The sequence below is a fragment of the Fistularia commersonii genome, chromosome 10, assembly GCF_037954325.1.
Source record: "Fistularia commersonii isolate RoL2024-O1a breed Wild chromosome 10, RoL_Fcom_v1.0, whole genome shotgun sequence".
NCBI classification, from domain to species: domain Eukaryota; kingdom Metazoa; phylum Chordata; class Actinopteri; order Syngnathiformes; family Fistulariidae; genus Fistularia; species Fistularia commersonii.
Window position 1 is genome coordinate 6061082 of NC_141293.1, and position 27635 is coordinate 6088716.

The following is a 27635-nucleotide window of genomic DNA, read 5'->3' on the forward strand; positions in this document are numbered from 1 at the left end:
TTCAACTCGGTGAAATAAGCACTTTTTGAAAGAATGGCTATATCTTTTGAACTTGTGGCTGGATTACACTGAATTTGACATATATTGTGCAGAATCATGTCCTTAACAACATATTTCAAAAGCAGAAACCAGCTTGATGAAATTCAATAGTTATTTCCACTCCGAATAAAAAACGCTTCAACTCGGTGAGATAAGCAATTTTTGAAAGAATGGCTATTTCTTTTGAACTTGTGGCTGGATTACACTGAATTTTACATACATTGTGCAGAATCATATCCTTAACAACATATTTCAACAGCAGAAACCAGCTTGATGAAATTAATTAATTATTTTCACTCCGTATCAAATACGCTTCAACTCGGTGAGATAAGCACTTTTTGAACGAATGGCTATATCTTTTGAACTTGTTGGTGGATTACACTGAATTTTACATATATTGTGCAGAATCATGTCTGAACAACATATTTCAACAGCAGAAACCAGCTTGATGAAATTCGTTCGTTATTTCCACTCCGAATAAAAAATGCTTCAACTCGGTGAGATAAGCAATTTTTGAAAGAATGGCTATTTCTTTTGAACTTGTTGGTGGATTACACTGAATTTGACATATATTGTGCAGAATCATGTCCTTAACAACATATTTCAACAGCAGAAACCAGCTTGTTGAAATTCAATAATTATTTCCACTCTGAATCAAAAACGCTTCAACTCGGTGAGATAAGCACTTTTTGAACGAATGGCTATATCTTTTGACCTTGTTGGTGGATTACACTGAATTTTACATATATTGTGCAGAATCATGTCCTAAACAACATATTTCAACAGCAGAAACCAGCTTGATTAAATTCGTTTTTTATTTCCACTCCGAATAAAAAATGCTTCAACTCGGTGAGATAAGCACTTTTTGAACGAATGGCTATATCTTTTGTACTTGTTGGTGGATTACACTGAATTTGAATTATATTGTGCAGAATCATGTCCTGAACAACATATTTCAACAGCAGAAACCAGCTTGATGAAATTCGTTTGTTATTTCCACTCCGAATAAAAAATGCTTCAACTCGGTGAAATAAGCACTTTTTGAAAGAATGGCTATTTCTTTTGAACTTGTTGGTGGATTACACTGAATTTGACATTTATTGTGCAGAATTATGTAATAAACAACATACTTCAACAGCAGAAACCAGCTTTATGAAATTCATTAGTTATTTCCTCTCCGAATCAAAAACGCTTCAACTCGGTGAGATAAGCACTTTTTGAACGAATGGCTATATCTTTTGTACTTGTTGGTGGATTACACTGAATTTTACATATATTGTGCAGAATCATGTCCTAAACAACATATTTCAACAGCAGAAACCTGCTTGTTGAAATTCATTAATTATTTCCACTCTGAATCAAAAACGCTTCAACTCGGTGAAATAAGCAATTTTTGAAAGAATGGCTATATCTTTTGAACTTGTGGCTGGATTACACTGAATTTGACATATATTGTGCAGAATCATGTCCTTAACAACATATTTCAAAAGCAGAAACCAGCTTAATGAAATTCAATAGTTATTTCCACTCCGAATAAAAAACGCTTCAACTCAGTGAGATAAGCAATTTTTGAAAGAATGGCTATTTCTTTTGAACTTGTGGCTGGATTACACTGAATTTTACATACATTGTGCAGAATCATGTCCTTAAAAACATATTTCAACAGCAGAAACCAGCTTGATGAAATTAATTAATTATTTTCACTCCGTATCAAATACGCTTCAACTCGGTGAGATAAGCACTTTTTGAACGAATGGCTATATCTTTTGAACTTGTTGGTGGATTACACTGAATTTTAAATATATTGTGCAGAATCATGTTCTCAACAACTTATATCAACAGCAGAAACCAGCTTGATGAAATTCGTTCGTTATTTCCACTCCGAATAAAAAATGCTTCAACTCGGTGAGATAAGCAATTTTTGAAAGAATGGCTATTTCTTTTGAACTTGTTGGTGGATTACACTGAATTTGACATATATTGTGCAGAATCATGTCCTAAACAACATATTTCAACAACAGAAACCAGCTTGTATAAATTCATTCATTATTTCCTCTCTGAATCAAAAACGCTTCAACTCGGTGAGATAAGCACTTTTTGAACGAAGGGCTATATCTTTTGACCTTGTTGGTGGATTACACTGAATTTTACATATATTGTGCAGAATCATGTCCTAAACAACATATTTCAACAGCAGAAACCAGCTTGATGAAATTCAATAGTTATTTCCACTCCAAATCAAAAACGCTTCAACTCAGTAAGATAAGCAATTTTCTAAAGAATGGCTATATCTTTTGAACTTGTGGCTGGATTACACTGAATTTGACATATATTGTGCAGAATCATGTCCTTAACAACATATTTCAAAAGCAGAAACCAGCTTGATGAAATTCAATAGTTATTTCCACTCCGAATCAAAAACGCTTCAACTCGGTGAGATAAGCAATTTTTGAAAGAATGGCTATTTCTTTTGAACTTGTGGCTGGATTACACAGAATTTTAAATATATTGTGCAGAATCATGTCCTTAACAACATATTTCAACAGCAGAAACCAGCTTGATGAAATTCGTTTGTTATTTCCACTCCGAATAAAAAATGCTTCAACTCGGTGAGATAAGCAATTTTTGAAAGAATGGCTATTTCTTTTGAACTTGTTGGTGGATTACACTGAATTTGACATATATTGTGCAGAATCATGTCCTTAACAACATATTTCAACAGCAGAAACCAGCTTGTTGAAATTCAATAATTATTTCCACTCTGAATCAAAAACGCTTCAACTCGGTGAGATAAGCACTTTTTGAAAGAATGGCTATATCTTTTGAACTTGTGGCTGGATTACACTGAATTTGACATATATTGTGCAGAATCATGTCCTTAACAACATATTTCAAAAGCAGAAACCAGCTTGATGAAATTCAATAGTTATTTCCACTCCGAATAAAAAACGCTTCAACTCGGTGAGATAAGCAATTTTTGAAAGAATGGCTATTTCTTTTGAACTTGTGGCTGGATTACACTGAATTTTACATACATTGTGCAGAATCATATCCTTAACAACATATTTCAACAGCAGAAACCAGCTTGATGAAATTAATTAATTATTTTCACTCCGTATCAAATACGCTTCAACTCGGTGAGATAAGCACTTTTTGAACGAATGGCTATATCTTTTGAACTTGTTGGTGGATTACACTGAATTTTACATATATTGTGCAGAATCATGTCTGAACAACATATTTCAACAGCAGAAACCAGCTTGATGAAATTCGTTCGTTATTTCCACTCCGAATAAAAAATGCTTCAACTCGGTGAGATAAGCAATTTTTGAAAGAATGGCTATTTCTTTTGAACTTGTTGGTGGATTACACTGAATTTGACATATATTGTGCAGAATCATGTCCTTAACAACATATTTCAACAGCAGAAACCAGCTTGTTGAAATTCAATAATTATTTCCACTCTGAATCAAAAACGCTTCAACTCGGTGAGATAAGCACTTTTTGAACGAATGGCTATATCTTTTGACCTTGTTGGTGGATTACACTGAATTTTACATATATTGTGCAGAATCATGTCCTAAACAACATATTTCAACAGCAGAAACCAGCTTGATTAAATTCGTTTTTTATTTCCACTCCGAATAAAAAATGCTTCAACTCGGTGAGATAAGCACTTTTTGAACGAATGGCTATATCTTTTGTACTTGTTGGTGGATTACACTGAATTTGAATTATATTGTGCAGAATCATGTCCTGAACAACATATTTCAACAGCAGAAACCAGCTTGATGAAATTCGTTTGTTATTTCCACTCCGAATAAAAAATGCTTCAACTCGGTGAAATAAGCACTTTTTGAAAGAATGGCTATTTCTTTTGAACTTGTTGGTGGATTACACTAAATTTGACATTTATTGTGCAGAATTATGTAATAAACAACATACTTCAACAGCAGAAACCAGCTTTATGAAATTCATTAGTTATTTCCTCTCCGAATCAAAAACGCTTCAACTCGGTGAGATAAGCACTTTTTGAACGAATGGCTATATCTTTTGTACTTGTTGGTGGATTACACTGAATTTTACATATATTGTGCAGAATCATGTCCTAAACAACATATTTCAACAGCAGAAACCTGCTTGTTGAAATTCATTAATTATTTCCACTCTGAATCAAAAACGCTTCAACTCGGTGAAATAAGCAATTTTTGAAAGAATGGCTATATCTTTTGAACTTGTGGCTGGATTACACTGAATTTGACATATATTGTGCAGAATCATGTCCTTAACAACATATTTCAAAAGCAGAAACCAGCTTAATGAAATTCAATAGTTATTTCCACTCCGAATAAAAAACGCTTCAACTCAGTGAGATAAGCAATTTTTGAAAGAATGGCTATTTCTTTTGAACTTGTGGCTGGATTACACTGAATTTTACATACATTGTGCAGAATCATGTCCTTAAAAACATATTTCAACAGCAGAAACCAGCTTGATGAAATTAATTAATTATTTTCACTCCGTATCAAATACGCTTCAACTCGGTGAGATAAGCACTTTTTGAACGAATGGCTATATCTTTTGAACTTGTTGGTGGATTACACTGAATTTTAAATATATTGTGCAGAATCATGTTCTCAACAACTTATATCAACAGCAGAAACCAGCTTGATGAAATTCGTTCGTTATTTCCACTCCGAATAAAAAATGCTTCAACTCGGTGAGATAAGCAATTTTTGAAAGAATGGCTATTTCTTTTGAACTTGTTGGTGGATTACACTGAATTTGACATATATTGTGCAGAATCATGTCCTAAACAACATATTTCAACAACAGAAACCAGCTTGTATAAATTCATTCATTATTTCCTCTCTGAATCAAAAACGCTTCAACTCGGTGAGATAAGCACTTTTTGAACGAAGGGCTATATCTTTTGACCTTGTTGGTGGATTACACTGAATTTTACATATATTGTGCAGAATCATGTCCTAAACAACATATTTCAACAGCAGAAACCAGCTTGATGAAAATTCAATAGTTATTTCCACTCCAAATCAAAAACGCTTCAACTCAGTAAGATAAGCAATTTTCTAAAGAATGGCTATATCTTTTGAACTTGTGGCTGGATTACACTGAATTTGACATATATTGTGCAGAATCATGTCCTTAACAACATATTTCAAAAGCAGAAACCAGCTTGATGAAATTCAATAGTTATTTCCACTCCGAATCAAAAACGCTTCAACTCGGTGAGATAAGCAATTTTTGAAAGAATGGCTATTTCTTTTGAACTTGTGGCTGGATTACACAGAATTTTAAATATATTGTAGAGAATCATGTCCTTAACAACATATTTCAACAGCAGAAACCAGCTTGATGAAATTCATTATTATTATCACTCCGAATCAAAAACGCTTCAACTCGGTGAGATAAGCACTTTTTGAACGAATGGCTATATCTTTTGTACTTGTTGGTGGATTACACTGAATTTGACATATATTGTGCAGAATCATGTCCTTAACAACATATTTCAACAGCAGAAACCAGCTTGATGAAATTCGTTTGTTATTTCCACTCCGAATAAAAAATGCTTCAACTCGGTGAAATAAGCACTTTTTGAAAGAATGGCTATATCTTTTGAACTTGTGGCTGGATTACACTGAATTTGACATATATTGTGCAGAATCATGTCCTTAACAACATATTTCAAAAGCAGAAACCAGCTTGATGAAATTCAATAGTTATTTCCACTCCGAATAAAAAACGCTTCAACTCGGTGAGATAAGCAATTTTTGAAAGAATGGCTATTTCTTTTGAACTTGTGGCTGGATTACACTGAATTTTACATACATTGTGCAGAATCATATCCTTAACAACATATTTCAACAGCAGAAACCAGCTTGATGAAATTAATTAATTATTTTCACTCCGTATCAAATACGCTTCAACTCGGTGAGATAAGCACTTTTTGAACGAATGGCTATATCTTTTGAACTTGTTGGTGGATTACACTGAATTTTACATATATTGTGCAGAATCATGTCTGAACAACATATTTCAACAGCAGAAACCAGCTTGATGAAATTCGTTCGTTATTTCCACTCCGAATAAAAAATGCTTCAACTCGGTGAGATAAGCAATTTTTGAAAGAATGGCTATTTCTTTTGAACTTGTTGGTGGATTACACTGAATTTGACATATATTGTGCAGAATCATGTCCTTAACAACATATTTCAACAGCAGATACCAGCTTGTTGAAATTCAATAATTATTTCCACTCTGAATCAAAAACGCTTCAACTCGGTGAGATAAGCACTTTTTGAACGAATGGCTATATCTTTTGACCTTGTTGGTGGATTACACTGAATTTTACATATATTGTGCAGAATCATGTCCTAAACAACATATTTCAACAGCAGAAACCAGCTTGATTAAATTCGTTTTTTATTTCCACTCCGAATAAAAAATGCTTCAACTCGGTGAGATAAGCACTTTTTGAACGAATGGCTATATCTTTTGTACTTGTTGGTGGATTACACTGAATTTGAATTATATTGTGCAGAATCATGTCCTGAACAACATATTTCAACAGCAGAAACCAGCTTGATGAAATTCGTTTGTTATTTCCACTCCGAATAAAAAATGCTTCAACTCGGTGAAATAAGCACTTTTTGAAAGAATGGCTATTTCTTTTGAACTTGTTGGTGGATTACACTGAATTTGACATTTATTGTGCAGAATTATGTAATAAACAACATACTTCAACAGCAGAAACCAGCTTTATGAAATTCATTAGTTATTTCCTCTCCGAATCAAAAACGCTTCAACTCGGTGAGATAAGCACTTTTTGAACGAATGGCTATATCTTTTGAACTTGTGGCTGGATTACACTGAATTTGACATATATTGTGCAGAATCATGTCCTTAACAACATATTTCAAAAGCAGAAACCAGCTTGATGAAATTCAATAGTTATTTCCACTCCGAATCAAAAATGCTTCAACTCGGTGAGATAAGCAATTTTTGAAAGAATGGCTATTTCTTTTGAACTTGTGGCTGGATTACACAGAATTTTAAATATATTGTGCAGAATAATGTCCTTAACAACATATTTCAACAGCAGAAACCAGCTTGATGAAATTCATTATTATTATCACTCCGAATCAAAAACGCTTCAACTCGGTGAGATAAGCACTTTTTGAACGAATGGCTATATCTTTTGTACTTGTTGGTGGATTACACTGAATTTGACATATATTGTGCAGAATCATGTCCTTAACAACATATTTCAACAGCAGAAACCAGCTTGATGAAATTCGTTTGTTATTTCCACTCCGAATAAAAAATGCTTCAACTCGGTGAAATAAGCACTTTTTGAAAGAATGGCAATTTCTTTTGAACTTGTTGGTGGATTACACTGAATTTGACATTTATTGTGCAGAATCATGTCCTTAACAACATATTTCAACAGCAGAAACCAGCTTAATGAAATTCAATAGATATTTCCACTCCGAGTCAAAAACGCTTCAACTCGGTGAGATAAGCACTTTTTGAACGAATGGCTATATCTTTTGAACTTGTTGGTGGATTACACTGAATTTTACATATATTGTGCAGAATCATGTCCTAAACAACATATTTCAATAGCAGAAACCAGCTTGATGAAATTCGTTCGTTATTTCCACTCCGAAAAAAAAATACTTCAACTCGGTGAAATAAGCAATTTTTGAAAGAATGGCTATATCTTTTGAACTTGTGGCTGGATTACACTGAATTTGACATATATTGTGCAGAATCATGTCCTTAACAACATATTTCAAAAGCAGAAACCAGCTTGATGAAATTCAATAGTTATTTCCACTCTGAATAAAAAACGCTTCAACTCGGTGAGAAAAGCAATTTTTGAAAGAATGGCTATTTCTTTTGAACTTGTGGCTGGATTACACTGAATTTTACATACATTGTGCAGAATCATATCCTTAACAACATATTTCAACAACAGAAACCAGCTTGATGAAATTAATTAATTATTTTCACCCCGTATCAAATACGCTTCAACTCGGTGAGATAAGCACTTTTTGAACGAATGGCTATATCTTTTGACCTTGTTGGTGGATTACACTGAATTTTACATATATTGTGCAGAATCATGTCCTAAACAACATATTTCAAAAGCAGAAACCAGCTTGATGAAATTCGTTTGTTATTTCCACTCCGAATCAAAAACGCTTCAACTCGGTGAGATAAGCAATTTTTGAAAGAATGGCTATTTCTTTTGAACTTGTGGCTGGATTACACAGAATTTTAAATATATTGTGCAGAATCATGTCCTTAACAACATATTTCAACAGCAGAAACCAGCTTGATGAAATTCATTATTATTATCACTCCGAATCAAAAACGCTTCAACTCGGTGAGATAAGCACTTTTTGAACGAATGGCTATATCTTTTGTACTTGTTGGTGGATTACACTGAATTTGACATATATTGTGCAGAATCATGTCCTTAACAACATATTTCAACAGCAGAAACCAGCTTGATGAAATTCGTTTGTTATTTCCACTCCGAATAAAAAACACTTCAACTCAGTAAGATAAGCAATTTTTGAAATAATGGCTATATCTTTTGAACTTGTTGCTGGATTACACTGAATTTTACATATATTGTGCAGAATCATGTCCTTAACAACATATTTCAAAAGCAGAAACCAGCTTGATGAAATTCAATAGTGATTTCCACTCCAAATCAAAAACGCTTCAACTCGGTGAGATAAGCACTTTTTGAACGAATGGCTATATCTTTTGAACTTGTTGGTGGATTACACTGAATTTTACATATATTGTGCAGAATCATGTCCTAAACAACATATATCAACAGCAGAAACCAGCTTGATGAAATTCGTTCGTTATTTCCACTCCGAATAAAAAATACTTCAACTCGGTGAGATAAGCAATTTTTGAAAGAATGGCTATTTCTTTTGAACTTGTTGGTGGATTACACTGAATTTGACATATATTGTGCAGAATCATGTCCTAAACAACATATTTCAACAACAGAAACCAGCTTGTTGAAATTCATTAATTATTTCCACTCTGAATCAAAAACGCTTCAACTCGGTGAGATAAGCACTTTTTGAACGAAGGGCTATATCTTTTGACCTTGTGGCTGGATTACACTGAATTTGACATATATTGTGCAGAATCATGTCTTTAACAACATATTTCAAAAGCAGAAACCAGCTTGATGAAATTCAATAGTTATTTCCACTCCGAATCAAAAACGCTTCAACTCGGTGAGATAAGCAATTTTTGAAAGAATGGCTATTTCTTTTGAACTTGTGGCTGGATTACACAGAATTTTAAATATATTGTGCAGAATCATGTCCTTAACAACATATTTCAACAGCAGAAACCAGCTTGATGAAATTCATTATTATTATCACTCCGAATCAAAAACGCTTCAACTCGGTGATATAAGCACTTTTTGAACGAATGGCTATATCTTTTGTACTTGTTGGTGGATTACACTGAATTTGACATATATTGTGCAGAATCATGTCCTTAACAACATATTTCAACAGCAGAAACCAGCTTGATGAAATTCGTTTGTTATTTCCACTCCGAATAAAAAATGCTTCAACTCGGTGAAATAAGCACTTTTTGAAAGAATGGCTATTTCTTTTGAACTTGTTGGTGGATTACACTGAATTTGACATTTATTGTGCAGAATCATGTCCTTAACAACAAATTTCAACAGCAGAAACCAGCTTAATGAAATTCAATAGATATTTCCACTCCGAATCAAAAACGCTTCAACTCGGTGAGATAAGCACTTTTTGAACGAATGGCTATATCTTTTGAACTTGTTGGTGGATTACACTGAATTTTACATATATTGTGCAGAATCATGTCCTAAACAACATATTTCAACAGCAGAAACCAGCTTGATGAAATTCGTTCGTTATTTCCACTCCGAATAAAAAATACTTCAACTTGGTGAGATAAGTAATTTTTGAAAGAATGGCTATTTCTTTTGACCTTGTTGGTGGATTACACTGAATTTGACATATATTGTGCAGAATCATGTCCTAAACAACATATTTCAATAGCAGAAACCTGCTTGTTGAAATTCATTAATTGTTTCCACTCTGAATCAAAAACGCTTCAACTCGGTGAAATAAGCAATTTTTGAAAGAATGGCTATATCTTTTGAACTTGTGGCTGGATTACACTGAATTTGACATATATTGTGCAGAATCATGTCCTTAACAACATATTTCAAAAGCAGAAACCAGCTTGATGAAATTCAATAGTTATTTCCACTCCGAATAAAAAATGCTTCAACTCGGTGAGATAAGCAATTTTTGAAAGAATGGCTATTTCTTTTGAACTTGTTGGTGGATTACACTGAATTTGACATATATTCTGCAGAATCATGTCCTAAACAACATATTTCAACAACAGAAACCAGCTTGTTGAAATTCATTAATTATTTCCACTCTGAATCAAAAACGCTTCAACTCGGTGAGATAAGCACTTTTTGAACGAAGGGCTATATCTTTTGACCTTGTTGGTGGATTACACTGAATTTTACATATATTGTGCAGAATCATGTCCTAAACAACATATTTCAACAGCAGAAACCAGCTTGATGAAATTCGTTTGTTATTTCCACTCCGAATAAAAAATGCTCCAACTCGGTGAGATAAGCAATTTTTGAAAGAATGGCTATTTCTTTTGAACTTGTTGGTGGATTACACTGAGTTTGACATATATTTTGAAGAATCATGTCCTGAACAACATATTTCAACAGCAGAAACCAGCTTGATGAAATTCATTCATTATTTCCACTCCGAATCAAAAACGCTTCAACTCGGTGAAATAAGCACTTTTTGAACGAATGGCTATATCTTTTGAACTTGTTGTTGTATTACACTGAATTTGACATATATTGCGCAGAATCATGTCCTTAACAACATATTTCAAAAGCAGAAACCAGCTTGATGAAATTCATTAGTTATTTCCACTCCAAATCAAAAACGCTTCAACTCAGTAAGATAAGCAATTTTTGAAAGAATGGCTATATCTTTTGAACTTGTGGCTGGATTACACTGAATTTGACATATATTGTGCAGAATCATGTCCTTAACAACATATTTCAAAAGCAGAAACCAGCTTGATGAAATTCAATAGTTATTTCCACTCCGAATCAAAAACGCTTCAACTCGGTGAGATAAGCAATTTTTGAAAGAATGGCTATTTCTTTTGAACTTGTGGCTGGATTACACAGAATTTTAAATATATTGTGCAGAATCATGTCCTTAACAACATATTTCAACAGCAGAAACCAGCTTGATGAAATTCATTATTATTATCACTCCGAATCAAAAACGCTTCAACTCGGTGAGATAAGCACTTTTTGAACGAATGGCTATATCTTTTGTTCTTGTTGGTGGATTACACTGAATTTGACATATATTGTGCAGAATCATGTCCTTAACAACATATTTCAACAGCAGAAACCAGCTTGATGAAATTCGTTTGTTATTTCCACTCCGAATCAAAAACGCTTCAACTCGGTGAGATAAGCAATTTTTGAAAGAATGGCTATTTCTTTTGAACTTGTGGCTGGATTACACAGAATTTTAAATATATTGTGAAGAATCATGTCCTTAACAACATATTTCAACAGCAGAAACCAGCTTGATGAAATTCATTATTATTATCACTCCGAATCAAAAACGCTTCAACTCGGTGAGATAAGCACTTTTTGAACGAATGGCTATATCTTTTGTACTTGTTGGTGGATTACACTGAATTTGACATATATTGTGCAGAATCATGTCCTTAACAACATATTTCAACAGCAGAAACCAGCTTGATGAAATTCGTTTGTTATTTCCACTCCGAATAAAAAATGCTTCAACTCGGTGAGATAAGCACTTTTTGAACGAATGGCTATATCTTTTGAACTTGTAGGTGGATTACACTGAATTTGACATTTATTGTGCAGAATCATGTCCTTAACAACAAATTTCAACAGCAGAAACCAGCTTAATGAAATTCAATAGATATTTCCACTCCGAATCAAAAACGCTTCAACTCGGTGAGATAAGCACTTTTTGAACGAATGGCTATATCTTTTGAACTTGTTGGTGGATTACACTGAATTTTACATATATTGTGCAGAATCATGTCCTAAACAACATATTTCAACAGCAGAAACCTGCTTGTTGAAATTCATTAATTATTTCCACTCTGAATCAAAAACGCTTCAACTCGGTGAAATAAGCAATTTTTGAAAGAATGGCTATATCTTTTGAACTTGTGGCTGGATTACACTGAATTTGACATATATTGTGCAGAATCATGTCCTTAACAACATATTTCAAAAGCAGAAACCAGCTTGATGAAATTCAATAGTTATTTCCACTCCGAATAAAAAATGCTTCAACTCGGTGAGATAAGCAATTTTTGAAAGAATGGCTATTTCTTTTGAACTTGTTGGTGGATTACACTGAATTTGACATATATTCTGCAGAATCATGTCCTAAACAACATATTTCAACAACAGAAACCAGCTTGTTGAAATTCATTAATTATTTCCACTCTGAATCAAAAACGCTTCAACTCGGTGAGATAAGCACTTTTTGAACGAAGGGCTATATCTTTTGACCTTGTTGGTGGATTACACTGAATTTTACATATATTGTGCAGAATCATGTCCTAAACAACATATTTCAACAGCAGAAACCAGCTTGATGAAATTCGTTTGTTATTTCCACTCCGAATAAAAAATGCTCCAACTCGGTGAGATAAGCAATTTTTGAAAGAATGGCTATTTCTTTTGAACTTGTTGGTGGATTACACTGAGTTTGACATATATTTTGAAGAATCATGTCCTGAACAACATATTTCAACAGCAGAAACCAGCTTGATGAAATTCATTCATTATTTCCACTCCGAATCAAAAACGCTTCAACTCGGTGAAATAAGCACTTTTTGAACGAATGGCTATATCTTTTGAACTTGTTGTTGTATTACACTGAATTTGACATATATTGCGCAGAATCATGTCCTTAACAACATATTTCAAAAGCAGAAACCAGCTTGATGAAATTCATTAGTTATTTCCACTCCAAATCAAAAACGCTTCAACTCAGTAAGATAAGCAATTTTTGAAAGAATGGCTATATCTTTTGAACTTGTGGCTGGATTACACTGAATTTGACATATATTGTGCAGAATCATGTCCTTAACAACATATTTCAAAAGCAGAAACCAGCTTGATGAAATTCAATAGTTATTTCCACTCCGAATCAAAAACGCTTCAACTCGGTGAGATAAGCAATTTTTGAAAGAATGGCTATTTCTTTTGAACTTGTTGCTGGATTACACAGAATTTTAAATATATTGTGCAGAATCATGTCCTTAACAACATATTTCAACAGCAGAAACCAGCTTGATGAAATTCATTATTATTATCACTCCGAATCAAAAACGCTTCAACTCGGTGAGATAAGCACTTTTTGAACGAATGGCTATATCTTTTGTTCTTGTTGGTGGATTACACTGAATTTGACATATATTGTGCAGAATCATGTCCTTAACAACATATTTCAACAGCAGAAACCAGCTTGATGAAATTCGTTTGTTATTTCCACTCCGAATCAAAAACGCTTCAACTCGGTGAGATAAGCAATTTTTGAAAGAATGGCTATTTCTTTTGAACTTGTGGCTGGATTACACAGAATTTTAAATATATTGTGCAGAATCATGTCCTTAACAACATATTTCAACAGCAGAAACCAGCTTGATGAAATTCATTATTATTATCACTCCGAATCAAAAACGCTTCAACTCGGTGAGATAAGCACTTTTTGAACGAATGGCTATATCTTTTGTACTTGTTGGTGGATTACACTGAATTTGACATATATTGTGCAGAATCATGTCCTTAACAACATATTTCAACAGCAGAAACCAGCTTGATGAAATTCGTTTGTTATTTCCACTCCGAATAAAAAATGCTTCAACTCGGTGAGATAAGCACTTTTTGAACGAATGGCTATATCTTTTGAACTTGTAGGTGGATTACACTGAATTTGACATTTATTGTGCAGAATCATGTCCTTAACAACAAATTTCAACAGCAGAAACCAGCTTAATGAAATTCAATAGATATTTCCACTCCGAATCAAAAACGCTTCAACTCGGTGAGATAAGCACTTTTTGAACGAATGGCTATATCTTTTGAACTTGTTGGTGGATTACACTGAATTTTACATATATTGTGCAGAATCATGTCCTAAACAACATATTTCAACAGCAGAAACCTGCTTGTTGAAATTCATTAATTATTTCCACTCTGAATCAAAAACGCTTCAACTCGGTGAAATAAGCAATTTTTGAAAGAATGGCTATATCTTTTGAACTTGTGGCTGGATTACACTGAATTTGACAGATATTGTGCAGAATCATGTCCTTAACAACATATTTCAAAAGCAGAAACCAGCTTGATGAAATTCAATAGTTATTTCCACTCCGAATCAAAAACGCTTCAACTCGGTGAGATAAGCAATTTTTTAAAGAATGGCAATTTCTTTTGAACTTGTGGCTGGATTACACTGAATTTTACATACATTGTGCAGAATCATATCCTTAACAACATATTTCAAATGCAGAAACCAGCTTGATGAAATTAATTAATTATTTTCACTCCGTATCAAATACGCTTCAACTCGGTGAGATAAGCATTTTTGAACGAATGGCTATATCTTTTGAACTTGTTGGTGGATTACACTGAATTTTACATATATTGTGCAGAATCATGTCTGAACAACATATTTCAACAGCAGAAACCAGCTTGATGAAATTCGTTTGTCATTTCCACTCCGAATAAAAAATGCTTCAACTCGGTGAAATAAGCACTTTTTGAAAGAATGGCTATTTCTTTTGAACTTGTTGTTGGATTACACAAAATTTGACATATATTGTGCAGAATCATGTCATTCACAACATATTTCAACAGCAAAAGCCAGCTTAATGAAATTCAATAGTTATTTCCACTCCGAATCAAAAACGCTTCAACTCGGTGAGATAAGCACTTTTTGAACGAATGGCTATATCTTTTTAACTTGTGGGTGGATTACACTGAATTTGACATATATTGTGCAGAATCATGTCCTAAACAACATATTTCAACAGCAGAAACCAGCTTGTTGAAATTCATTAATTATTTCCACTCTGAATCAAAAACGCTTCAACTCGGTGAAATAAGCACTTTTTGAACGAATGGCTTTTACTTTTGAACTTGTTGATGGATTACACTGAATTTTACATATATTGTGCAGAATCATGTCCTTAACAACATATTTCAAAAGCAGAAACCAGCTTGATGAAATTCATTATTATTTTCACTCCGAATCAAAAACGCTTCAACTCGGTGAGATAAGCAATTTTTGAACGAATGGCTATATCTTCTGTACTTGTTGGTGGATTACACTGAATTTGACATATATTGTGCAGAATCATGTCCTTAACAACATATTTCAACAACAGAAACTAGCTTGATGAAATTTGTTTGTCATTTCCAGTCCGAATAAAAAATGCTTCAACTCGGTGAAATAAGCACTTTTTGAAAGAATGGCTATTTCTTTTGAACTTGTTGGTGGATTACACTGAATTTGACATATATTGTGCAGAATCATGTCCTAAACAACATATTTCAACAGCAGAAACCAGCTTGATGAAATTCATTCATTATTTCCACTCCGAATCAAAAACGCTTCAACTCGGTGAAATAAGCACTTTTTGAACGAATGGCTATATCTTTTGAACTTGTTGGTGGATTACACTGAATTTGACATATATTGTGCAGAATCATGTCCTTAACAACATATTTCAAAAGCAGAAACCAGCTTGATGAAATTCAATAGTTATTTCCACTCCAAATCAAAAACGCTTCAACTCGGTAAGATAAGCAATTTTTGAAAGAATGGCTGTATCTTTTGAACATGTGGCTGGATTACACTGAATTTGACATATATTGTGCAGAATCATGTCCTTAACAACATATTTCAAAAGCAGAAACCAGCTTGATGAAATTCAATAGTTATTTCCACTCCGAATCAAAAACGCTTCAACTCGGTGAGATAAGCAATTTTTGAAAGAATGGCTATTTCTTTTGAACTTGTGGCTGGATTACACTGAATTTTAAATATATTGTGCAGAATCATGTCCTTAACAACATATTTCAACAGCAGAAACCAGCTTGATGAAATTCATTATTATTTTCACTCCGAATCAAAAACGCTTCAACTCGGTGAGATAAGCACTTTTTGAACGAATGGCTATATCTTTTGTACTTGTTGGTGGATTACACTGAATTTGACATATATTGTGCAGAATCATGTCCTTAACAACATATTTCAACAGCAGAAACCAGCTTGATGAAATTCGTTTGTCATTTCCACTCCGAATAAAAAATGCTTCAACTCGGTTAAATAAGCACTTTTTGAAAGAATGGCTATTTCTTTTGAACTTGTTGTTGGATTACACAAAATTTGACATTTATTGTGCAGAATCATGTCCTTCACAACAAATTTCAACAGCAAAAACCAGCTTAATGAAATTCAATAGTTATTTCCACTCCGAATCAAAAACGCTTCAACTCGGTGAGATAAGCACTTTTTGAACGAATGGCTATATCTTTTTAACTTGTTGGTGGATTACACTGAATTTGACATATATTGTGCAGAATCATGTCCTAAACAACATATTTCAACAGCAGAAACCAGCTTGATGAAGTTCCTTCGTTATTTCCACTCCGAATAAAAAATTCTTCAACTCGGTGAGATAAGCAATTTTTGAAAGAATGGCTATTTCTTTTGAACTTGTTGGTGGATTACACTGAATTTGACATATATTGTGCAGAATCATGTCCTAAACAACATATTTCATAGGCAGAAACCAGCTTGTTGAAATTCATTAATTATTTCCACTCTGAATCAAAAACGCTTCAACTCGGTGAAATAAGCACTTTTTGAACGAATGGCTATTACTTTTGAACTTGTTGGTGGATTACACTGAATTTTACATATATTGTGCAGAATCATGTCCTAAACAACATATTTCAACAGCAGAAACCAGCTCGTTGAAATTCATTAATTATTTCCACTCTGAATCAAAAACGCTTCAACTCGGTGAGATAAGCAATTGTTGAAAGAATGGCTATTTCTTTTGAACTTGTTGGTGGATTACACTGAATTTGACATATATTGTGCAGAATCATGTCCTAAACAACATATTTCAACAGCAGAAACCTGCTTGTTGAAATTCATTAATTATTTCCACTCTGAATCAAAAACGCTTCAACTCGGTGAAATAAGCACTTTTTGAAAGAATGGCTATATCTTTTGAACTTGTTTTTGGATTACACTGAATTTGACATATATTGTGCAGAATCATGTCCTAAACAACATATTTCAACAGCAGAAACCAGCTTGATGAAGTTCCTTCGTTATTTCCACTCCGAATAAAAAATTCTTCAACTCGGTGAGATAAGCAATTTTTGAAAGAATGGCTATTTCTTTTGAACTTGTTGGTGGATTACACTGAATTTTACATATATTGTGCAGAATCATGTCCTAAACAACATATTTCAACAGCAGAAACCAGCTCGTTGAAATTCATTAATTATTTCCACTCTGAATCAAAAACGCTTCAACTCGGTGAGATAAGCAATTGTTGAAAGAATGGCTATTTCTTTTGAACTTGTTGGTGGATTACACTGAATTTGACATATATTGTGCAGAATCATGTCCTAAACAACATATTTCAACAGCAGAAACCTGCTTGTTGAAATTCATTAATTATTTCCACTCTGAATCAAAAACGCTTCAACTCGGTGAAATAAGCACTTTTTGAAAGAATGGCTGTATCTTTTGAACATGTGGCTGGATTACACTGAATTTGACATATATTGTGCAGAATCATGTCCTTAACAACATATTTCAAAAGCAGAAACCAGCTTGATGAAATTCAATAGTTATTTCCACTCCGAATCAAAAACGCTTCAACTCGGTGAGATAAGCAATTTTTGAAAGAATGGCTATTTCTTTTGAACTTGTGGCTGGATTACACTGAATTTTAAATATATTGTGCAGAATCATGTCCTTAACAACATATTTCAACAGCAGAAACCAGCTTGATGAAATTCATTATTATTTTCACTCCGAATCAAAAACGCTTCAACTCGGTGAGATAAGCACTTTTTGAACGAATGGCTATATCTTTTGTACTTGTTGGTGGATTACACTGAATTTGACATATATTGTGCAGAATCATGTCCTTAACAACATATTTCAACAGCAGAAACCAGCTTGATGAAATTCGTTTGTCATTTCCACTCCGAATAAAAAATGCTTCAACTCGGTTAAATAAGCACTTTTTGAAAGAATGGCTATTTCTTTTGAACTTGTTGTTGGATTACACAAAATTTGACATTTATTGTGCAGAATCATGTCCTTCACAACAAATTTCAACAGCAAAAACCAGCTTAATGAAATTCAATAGTTATTTCCACTCCGAATCAAAAACGCTTCAACTCGGTGAGATAAGCACTTTTTGAACGAATGGCTATATCTTTTTAACTTGTTGGTGGATTACACTGAATTTGACATATATTGTGCAGAATCATGTCCTAAACAACATATTTCAACAGCAGAAACCAGCTTGATGAAGTTCCTTCGTTATTTCCACTCCGAATAAAAAATTCTTCAACTCGGTGAGATAAGCAATTTTTGAAAGAATGGGTATTTCTTTTGAACTTGTTGGTGGATTACACTGAATTTGACATATATTGTGCAGAATCATGTCCTAAACAACATATTTCAAAGGCAGAAACCAGCTTGTTGAAATTCATTAATTATTTCCACTCTGAATCAAAAACGCTTCAACTCGGTGAAATAAGCACTTTTTGAACGAATGGCTATTACTTTTGAACTTGTTGGTGGATTACACTGAATTTTACATATATTGTGCAGAATCATGTCCTAAACAACATATTTCAACAGCAGAAACCAGCTTGTTGAAATTCATTAATTATTTCCACTCTGAATCAAAAACGCTTCAACTCGGTGAGATAAGCAATTGTTGAAAGAATGGCTATTTCTTTTGAACTTGTCGGTGGATTACACTGAATTTGACATATATTGTGCAGAATCATGTCCTAAACAACATATTTCAACAGCAGAAACCTGCTTGTTGAAATTCATTAATTATTTCCACTCTGAATCAAAAACGCTTCAACTCGGTGAAATAAGCACTTTTTGAAAGAATGGCTATATCTTTTGAACTTGTTTTTGGATTACACTGAATTTGACATATATTGTGCAGAATCATGTCCTTAACAACATATTTCAAAAGCAGAAACCAGCTTGATGAAATTCATTATTATTTTCATTCCGAATCAAAAACGCTTCAACTCGGTGAAATAAGCACTTTTTGAAAGAATGGCTATATCTTTTGAACTTGTTTTTGGATTACACTGAATTTGACATATATTGTGCAGAATCATGTCCTTAACAACATATTTCAAAAGCAGAAACAAGCTTGATGAAATTCATTATTATTTTCACTCCGAATCAAAAACGCTTCAACTCGGTGAGATAAGCAATTTTTGAACGAATGGCTATATCTTTTGTACTTGTTGGTGGATTACACTGAATTTGACATATATTGTGCAGAATCATGTCCTAAACAACATATTTCAACAGCAGAAACTAGCTTGATGAAGTTCCTTCGTTATTTCCACTCCGAATAAAAAATGCTTCAACTCGGTGAGATAAGCAATTTTTGAAAGAATGGCTATTTCTTTTGAACTTGTTGGTGGATTACACTGAATTTGACATATATTGTGCAGAATCATGTCCTAAACAACATATTTCAACAGCAGAAACCAGCTTGTTGAAATTCATTAATTATTTCCACTCTGAATCAAAAACGATTCAACTCGATGAGATAAGCACTTTTTGAACGAATGGCTATATCTTTTGAACTTGTTGGTGGATTACACTGAATTTTACATTTATTGTGCAGAATCATGTCCTAAACAACATATTTCAAAAGCAGAAACCAGCTTGATGAAATTCAATAGTTATTTCCACTCCGAATCAAAAATGCTTCAACTCGGTGAGATAAGCAATTTTTGAAAGAATGGCAATTTCTTTTGAACTTGTTGGTGGATTACACTGAATTTGAGATATTGTGCAGAATCATGTCTGAAACAACATATTTCAAAAGCAGAAACCAGCTTGATGAAATTCATTTTTATTATGACTCCGAATCAAAAACGCTTCAACTCGGTGAGATAAGCACTTTTTGAACGAATGGCTATATCTTTTTTACTTGTTGGCGGATTACACTGAATTTGACATATATTGTGCAGAATCATGTCCTTAACAACATATTTCAACAGCAGAAACCAGCTTGATGAAATTCGTTTGTTATTTCCACTCCGAATAAAAAGTGCTTCAACTCGGTGAAATAAGCACTTTTTGAAAGAATGGCTATTTCTTTTGAACTTGTTGGTGGATTACACTGAATTTGACATTAATTGTGCAGAATCATGTCCTTAACAACAAATTTCAACAGCAGAAACCAGCTTAATGAAATTCAATAGTTATTTCCACTCCGAATCAAAAACGCTTCAACTCGGTGAGATAAGCACTTTTTGAACGAATGGCTATATCTTTGTAACTTGTTGGTGTATTACACTGAATTTGACATATATTGTGCAGAATCATGTCCTAAACAACATATTTCAACAGCAGAAACCAGCTTGATGAAGTTCCTTCGTTATTTCCACTCCGAATAAAAAATGCTTCAACTCGGCGAAATAAGCAATTTTTGAAAGAATGGCTATTTCTTTTGAACTTGTTGGTGGATTACACTGAATTTGACATATATTGTGCAGAATCATGTCCTAAACAACATATTTCAACAGCAGAAACCAGCTTGTTGAAATTCATTAATTATTTCCACTCCGAATCAAAAACGCTTCAACTCGGTGAGATAAGCACTTTTTGAACGAATGGCTATATCTTTTGTACTTGTTGGTGGATTACACTGAATTTGACATATATTGTGCAGAATCATGTCCTTAACAACATATTTCAACAGCAGAAACCAGCTTGATTAAATTTGTTTGTTATTTCCACTCCGAATAAAAAATGCTTCAACTCGGTGAAATAAGCAATTTTTGAAAGAATGGCTATTTCTTTTGAACTTGTTGGTGGATTACACTGAATTTGACATGTATTGTGCAGAATCATGTCCTAAACAACATATTTCAACAGCAGAAACCAGCTTGATGAAATTCATTAATTATTTCCACTCCGAATCAAAAACGCTTCAACTCGGTGAAATAAGCACTTTTTGAACGAATGGCTATATCTTTTGAACTTGTTGTTGGATTACACTGAATTTGACATATATTGTGCAGAATCATGTCCTTAATAACATATTTCAAAAGCAGAAACCAGCTTGATGAAATTCAATAGTTATTTCCAGTCCAAATCAAAAACGCTTCAACTCGGTAAGATAAGCAATTTTTGAAAGAATGGCTATATCTTTTGAACTTGTGGCTGGATTACACTGAATTTGACATATATTGTGCAGAATCATGTCCTAAACACTATATTTCAACAGCAGAAACCAGCTTGTTGAAATTCATTAATTATTTCCACTCTGAATCAAAAACTTTTCAACTCGGTGAGATAAGCACTTTTTGAAAGAATGGCTATATCTTTTGAACTTGTTGTTGGATTACACTGGATTTGACATATATTGTGCAGAATCATGTCCTTAACAACATATTTCAAAAGCAGAAACCAGCTTGATGAAATTCATTATTATTATCACTCCGAATCAAAAACGCTTCAACTCGGTGAGATAAGCACTTTTTGAACGAATGGCTATATCTTTTGTACTTGTTGGTGGATTACACTGAATTTGACATATATTGTGCAGAATCATGTCCTAAACAACATATTTCAACAGCAGAAACCAGCTTGATGAAGTTCCTTCGTTATTTCCACTCCGAATAAAAAATGCTTCAACTCGGTGAGATAAGCAATTTTTGAAAGAATGGCTATTTCTTTTGAACTTGTTGGTGGATTACACTGAATTTGACATATATTGTGCAGAATCATGTCCTTAACAACATATTTCAACAGCAGAAACAAGCTTGTTGAAATTCATTAATTATTTCCACTCCGAATCAAAAACGCTTCAACTCGGTGAGATAAGCACTTTTTGAAAGAATGGCTATATATTTTGTACTTGTTGGTGGATTACGCTGAATTTGACATTTATTGTGCAGACTCATGTCCTTAACAACAAATTTCAACAGCAGAATCCAGCTTAATGAAATTCAATAGTTATTTCCACTCCGAATCAAAAACGCTTCAACTCGGTGAGATAAGCAATTTTTGAAAGAATGGCTATTTCTTTTGAACTTGTGGCTGGATTACACTGAATTTTAAATATATTGTGCAGAATCATGTCCTTAACAACATATTTCAACAGCAGAAACCAGCTTGATGAAATTCATTAATTATTTTCACTCCGAATCAAAAACGCTTCAACTCGGTGAGATAAGCACTTTTTGAACGAATGGCTATATCTTTTGTACTTGTTGGTGGATTACACTGAATTTGACATATATTGTGCAGAATCATGTCCTTAACAACATATTTCAACAGCAGAAACCAGCTTGATTAAATTTGTTTGTTATTTCCACTCCGAATAAAAAATGCTTCAACTCGGTGAAATAAGCAATTTTTGAAAGAATGGCTATTTCTTTTGAACTTGTTGGTGGATTACACTGAATTTGACATATATTGTGCAGAATCATGTCCTAAACAACATATATCAACAGCAGAAACCAGCTTGATGAAATTCATTAATTATTTCCACTCCGAATCAAAAACGCTTCAACTCGGTGAAATAAGCACTTTTTGAACGAATGGCTATATCTTTTGAACTTGTTGTTGGATTACACTGAATTTGACATATATTGTGCAGAATCATGTCCTTAACAACATATTTCAAAAGCAGAAACCAGCTTGATGAAATTCAATAGTTATTTCCACTCCAAATCAAAAACGCTTCAACTCGGTAAGATAAGCAATTTTTGAAAGAATGGCTATATCTTTTGAACTTGTGGCTGGATTACACTGAATTTGACATATATTGTGCAGAATCATGTCCTTAACAACATATTTCAACAGCAGAAACCAGCTTGATGAAATTCATTATTATTTCCACTCCGAATCAAAAACGCTTCAACTCGGTGAGACAAGCACTTTTTGAACGAATGGCTATATCTTTTGTACTTGTTGGTGGATTACACTGAATTTGACATATATTGTGCAGAATCATGTCCTTAACAACATGTTTCAACAGCAGAAGCCAGCTTGATGAAATTCGTTTGTCATTTCCACTCCGAATAAAAAATGCTTCAACTCGGTGAAATAAGCACTTTTTGAAAGAATGGCTATTTCTTTTGAACTTGTTGGTGGATTACACTGAATTTGACATTTATTGTGCAGAATCATGTCCTTAACAAAAAATTTCAACAGCAGAAACCAGCTTAATGAAATTCAATAGTTATTTCCACTCTGAATCAAAAACGCTTCAACTCGGTGAGATAAGCACTTTTTGAACGAATGGCTATATCTTTTTAACATGTTGGTGGATTACACTGAATTTTACATATATTGTGCAGAATCATGTCCTAAACAACATATTTCAACAGCAGAAACCAGCTTGATGAAATTCGTTCGTTATTTCCACTCCGAATAAAAAATGCTTCAACTCGGTGATATAAGCAATTGTGGAAAGAATGGCTATATCTTTTGAACTTGTTGGTGGATTACACTGAATTTGACATATATTGTGCAGAATCATGTCCTAAACAACATATCTCAACAGCAGAAACCTGCTTGTTGAAATTCATTAATTATTTCCACTCTGAATCAAAAACGCTTCAACTCGGTGAAATAAGCACTTTTTGAAAGAATGGCTATATCTTTTGAACTTGTTGTTGGATTACACTGAATTTGACATATATTGTGCAGAATCATGTCCTTAACAACATATTTCAAAAGCAGAAACCAGCTTAATGAATTTCAATAGTTATTTCCACTCCGAATCAAAAACGCTTCAACTCGGTGAGATAAGCAATTTTTGAAAGAATGGCTATTTCTTTTGAACTTGTTGGTGGATTACACTGAATTTGACATATATTGTGCAAAATCATGTCCTAAACAACATATTTCAAAAGCTGAAACCAGCTTGATGAAATTCATTATTATTTCCACTCCGAATCAAAAACGCTTCAACTCGTTGAGATAAGCACTTTTTGAACGAATGGCTATATCTTTTCAACATGTGGCTGGATTACACTGATTTTTACATATATTGTGCAAAATCATGTCCTAAACAACATACTTCAACAGCAGAAACCAGCTTTATGAAATTCATCAGTTATTTCCTTTCCGAATCAAAAATATTTAAACTTGGTGAGATCAGCACTTTTTGAAAGAATGGCTATTTCTTTTGAACTTGTTGGTGGATTACACTGAATTTTACATATATTGTGCAGAATCATGTAATTAACAACATATTTCAAAAGCAGAAACCAGCTTGATGAAATTCGTTTGTTATTTCCACTCCGCATCAAAAACGCTTCAACTCGGTGAGATAAGCAATTTTTGAAAGAATGGCTATTTCTTTTGAACTTGTGGCTGGATTATACTGAATTTGACATATATTGTGCAAAATCATGTCCTAAACAACATATTTCAAAAGCAGAAACCAGCTTAATGAAATTCATTAGTTATTTCCACTCCGAATCAAAAACACTTAAACTTGGTGAGATAAGCACTTTTTGAAAGAATGGCTATTTTTTATGAACTTGTGGCTGGATTACACTGAATTTGACATATATTGTGCAGAATCATGTCCTTAACCACATATCTCAACAGCAGATACCAGCTTGATGAAATTTATCAGTTATTTCCACTCCGAATCAAAAACGCTTCAACTCGGTGAGTTAATTCCTTTTTGAATGAAAGACTATATCTTTTGAACTTCTGGCTGGATTACAATGAATTTGACATATATTGTGCAGAATCATGTCCTAAACAACATAATTCAACAGCAGGAACCAGCTTGATGATTTTCATGAGTGATTTACACTCCTTGCCAAAAACGCTTCAACTCGGTGAATAAAACACTTTTTGAAAGAATGGCTATATCTTTTGAACCTGTGACTGGATTACACTGAATTTGACATATATTGTGCAAAATCATGTCCTAAACAACATATTTCAACAGCAGAAACCAGCTTGATGAAATTCATTAATTATTTCCACTCCGAATCAAAAACGCTTCAACTCGTTGAGATAAGCACTTTTTGAACGAATGGCTATATCTTTTGAACTTGTTGGTGGATTACACTGAATTTGACATATATTGTGCAGAATCATGTCCTTAACAACATATTTCAAAAGCAGGAACCAGCTTGATGAAATTCATTAGTTATTTCCACTCCGAATCAAAAACGCATAACTTGTAGAGATAAGCACTTTTTGAACGAATGGCTATATCTTTTGAACTTGTTGTTGGATTACACTGAATTTGACATATATTGTGCAGAATCATGTCCTAAACCACATATTTCAACAGCAGAAACCAGCTTGATGAAATTCATTAGTTATTTCCACTCCGAATCAAAAACGCTTCTACTCGGTGAGATAAGCACTTTTTGAAAGGAATGACTATATCTTTTCAACATGTGGCATGATTATACTGATTTTGACATATATTGTGCAGAATCACGTCCGAAAATACATATTTCAACAGCAGAAACCAGCTTGATGAAATTCATGAGTTATTTCCACTCCGAATCAAAAACGCATAACTTGGTGAAATAAGCACTTTTTGAACGAATGGCTATTTCTTTTGAACTTGTTGGTGGATTACACTGAATTTGACATATATTGTGCAGAATCATGTAATTAACAACATATTTCAAAAGAAGAAACGACCTTGATGAAATTCGTTCGTTATATCCACTCCGCATCAAAAACGCTTCAACTCGGTGAGATAAGCAATTTTTGAAAGAATGGCTATTTCTTTTGAACTTGTGGCTGGATTATACTGAATTTGACATATATTGTGCAAAATCATGTCCTAAACAACATATTTCAAAAGCAGAAACCTGCTTAATGAAATTCATTAGTTATTTCCACTCCGAATCAAAAACACTTAAACTTGGTGGGATAAGCACTTTTTGAAAGAATGGCTATTTTTTATGAACTTGTGGCTGGATTACACTGAATTTGTCATATATTGTGCAGAATCATGTCCTTAACAACATATGTCAACAGCAGAAACCAGCTTGATGAAATTTATCAGTTATTTCCACTCCGATTCAAAAACGCTTCGACTCGGTGAGATAAGCACTTTTTGAACGAATGGCTATATCTTTTGAACTTGTTGGTGGATTACACTGAATTTGAAATATATTGTTCAGAATCATGTCCTTAACAACATATTTCAAAAGCAGAAACCACCTTGATGAAATTCAATAGTTATTTCCACTCCGAATCAAAAACGCTTCAACTCGGTGAGATAAGCACTTTTTGAACGAAAGACTATATCTTTTTAACTTGTTGGTGGATTACACTGAATTTGACATATATTGTGCAGAATCATGTCCTTAACAACATGTTTCAACAGCAGAAGCCAGCTTGATGAAATTCGTTTGTCATTTCCACTCCGAATAAAAAATGCTTCAAGTCGGTGAGATAAGCACTTTTTGAAAGAATGGCTATTTCTTTTGAACTTGTTGGTGGATTACACTGAATTTGAAATTTATTGTGCAGAATCATGTCCTTAACAACAAATTTCAACAGCAGAATCCAGCTTAATGAAATTCAATAGTTTTTTCCACTCTGAATCAAAAACTCTTCAACTCGGTGAGATAAGCACTTTTTGAACGAATGGCTATATCTTTTTAACTTGTTGGTGGATTACACTGAATTTTACATATATTGTGCAGAATCATGTCCTAAACAACATATTTCAACAGCAGAAACCAGCTTGATGAAATTCGTTCGTTATTTCCACTCCGAATAAAAAATGCTTCAACTCGGTGAGATAAGCAATTGTTGAAAGAATGGCTATATCTTTTGAACTTGTTGGTGGATTACACTGACTTTGACATATATTGTGCAGAATCATGTCCTAAACAACATATTTCAACAGCAGAAACCTGCTTGTTGAAATTCATTAATTATTTCCACTCTGAATCAAAAACGCTTCAACTCGGTGAAATAAGCACTTTTGGAAAGAATGGCTATATCTTTTGAACTTGTTGTTGGATTACACTGAATTTGACATATATTGTGCAGAATCATGTCCTTAACAACATATTTCAAAAGCAGAAACCAGCTTGATGAAATTCATTAGTTATTTCCACTCCGAATCAAAAACGCTTCAACTCGGTGAGATAAGCACTTTTT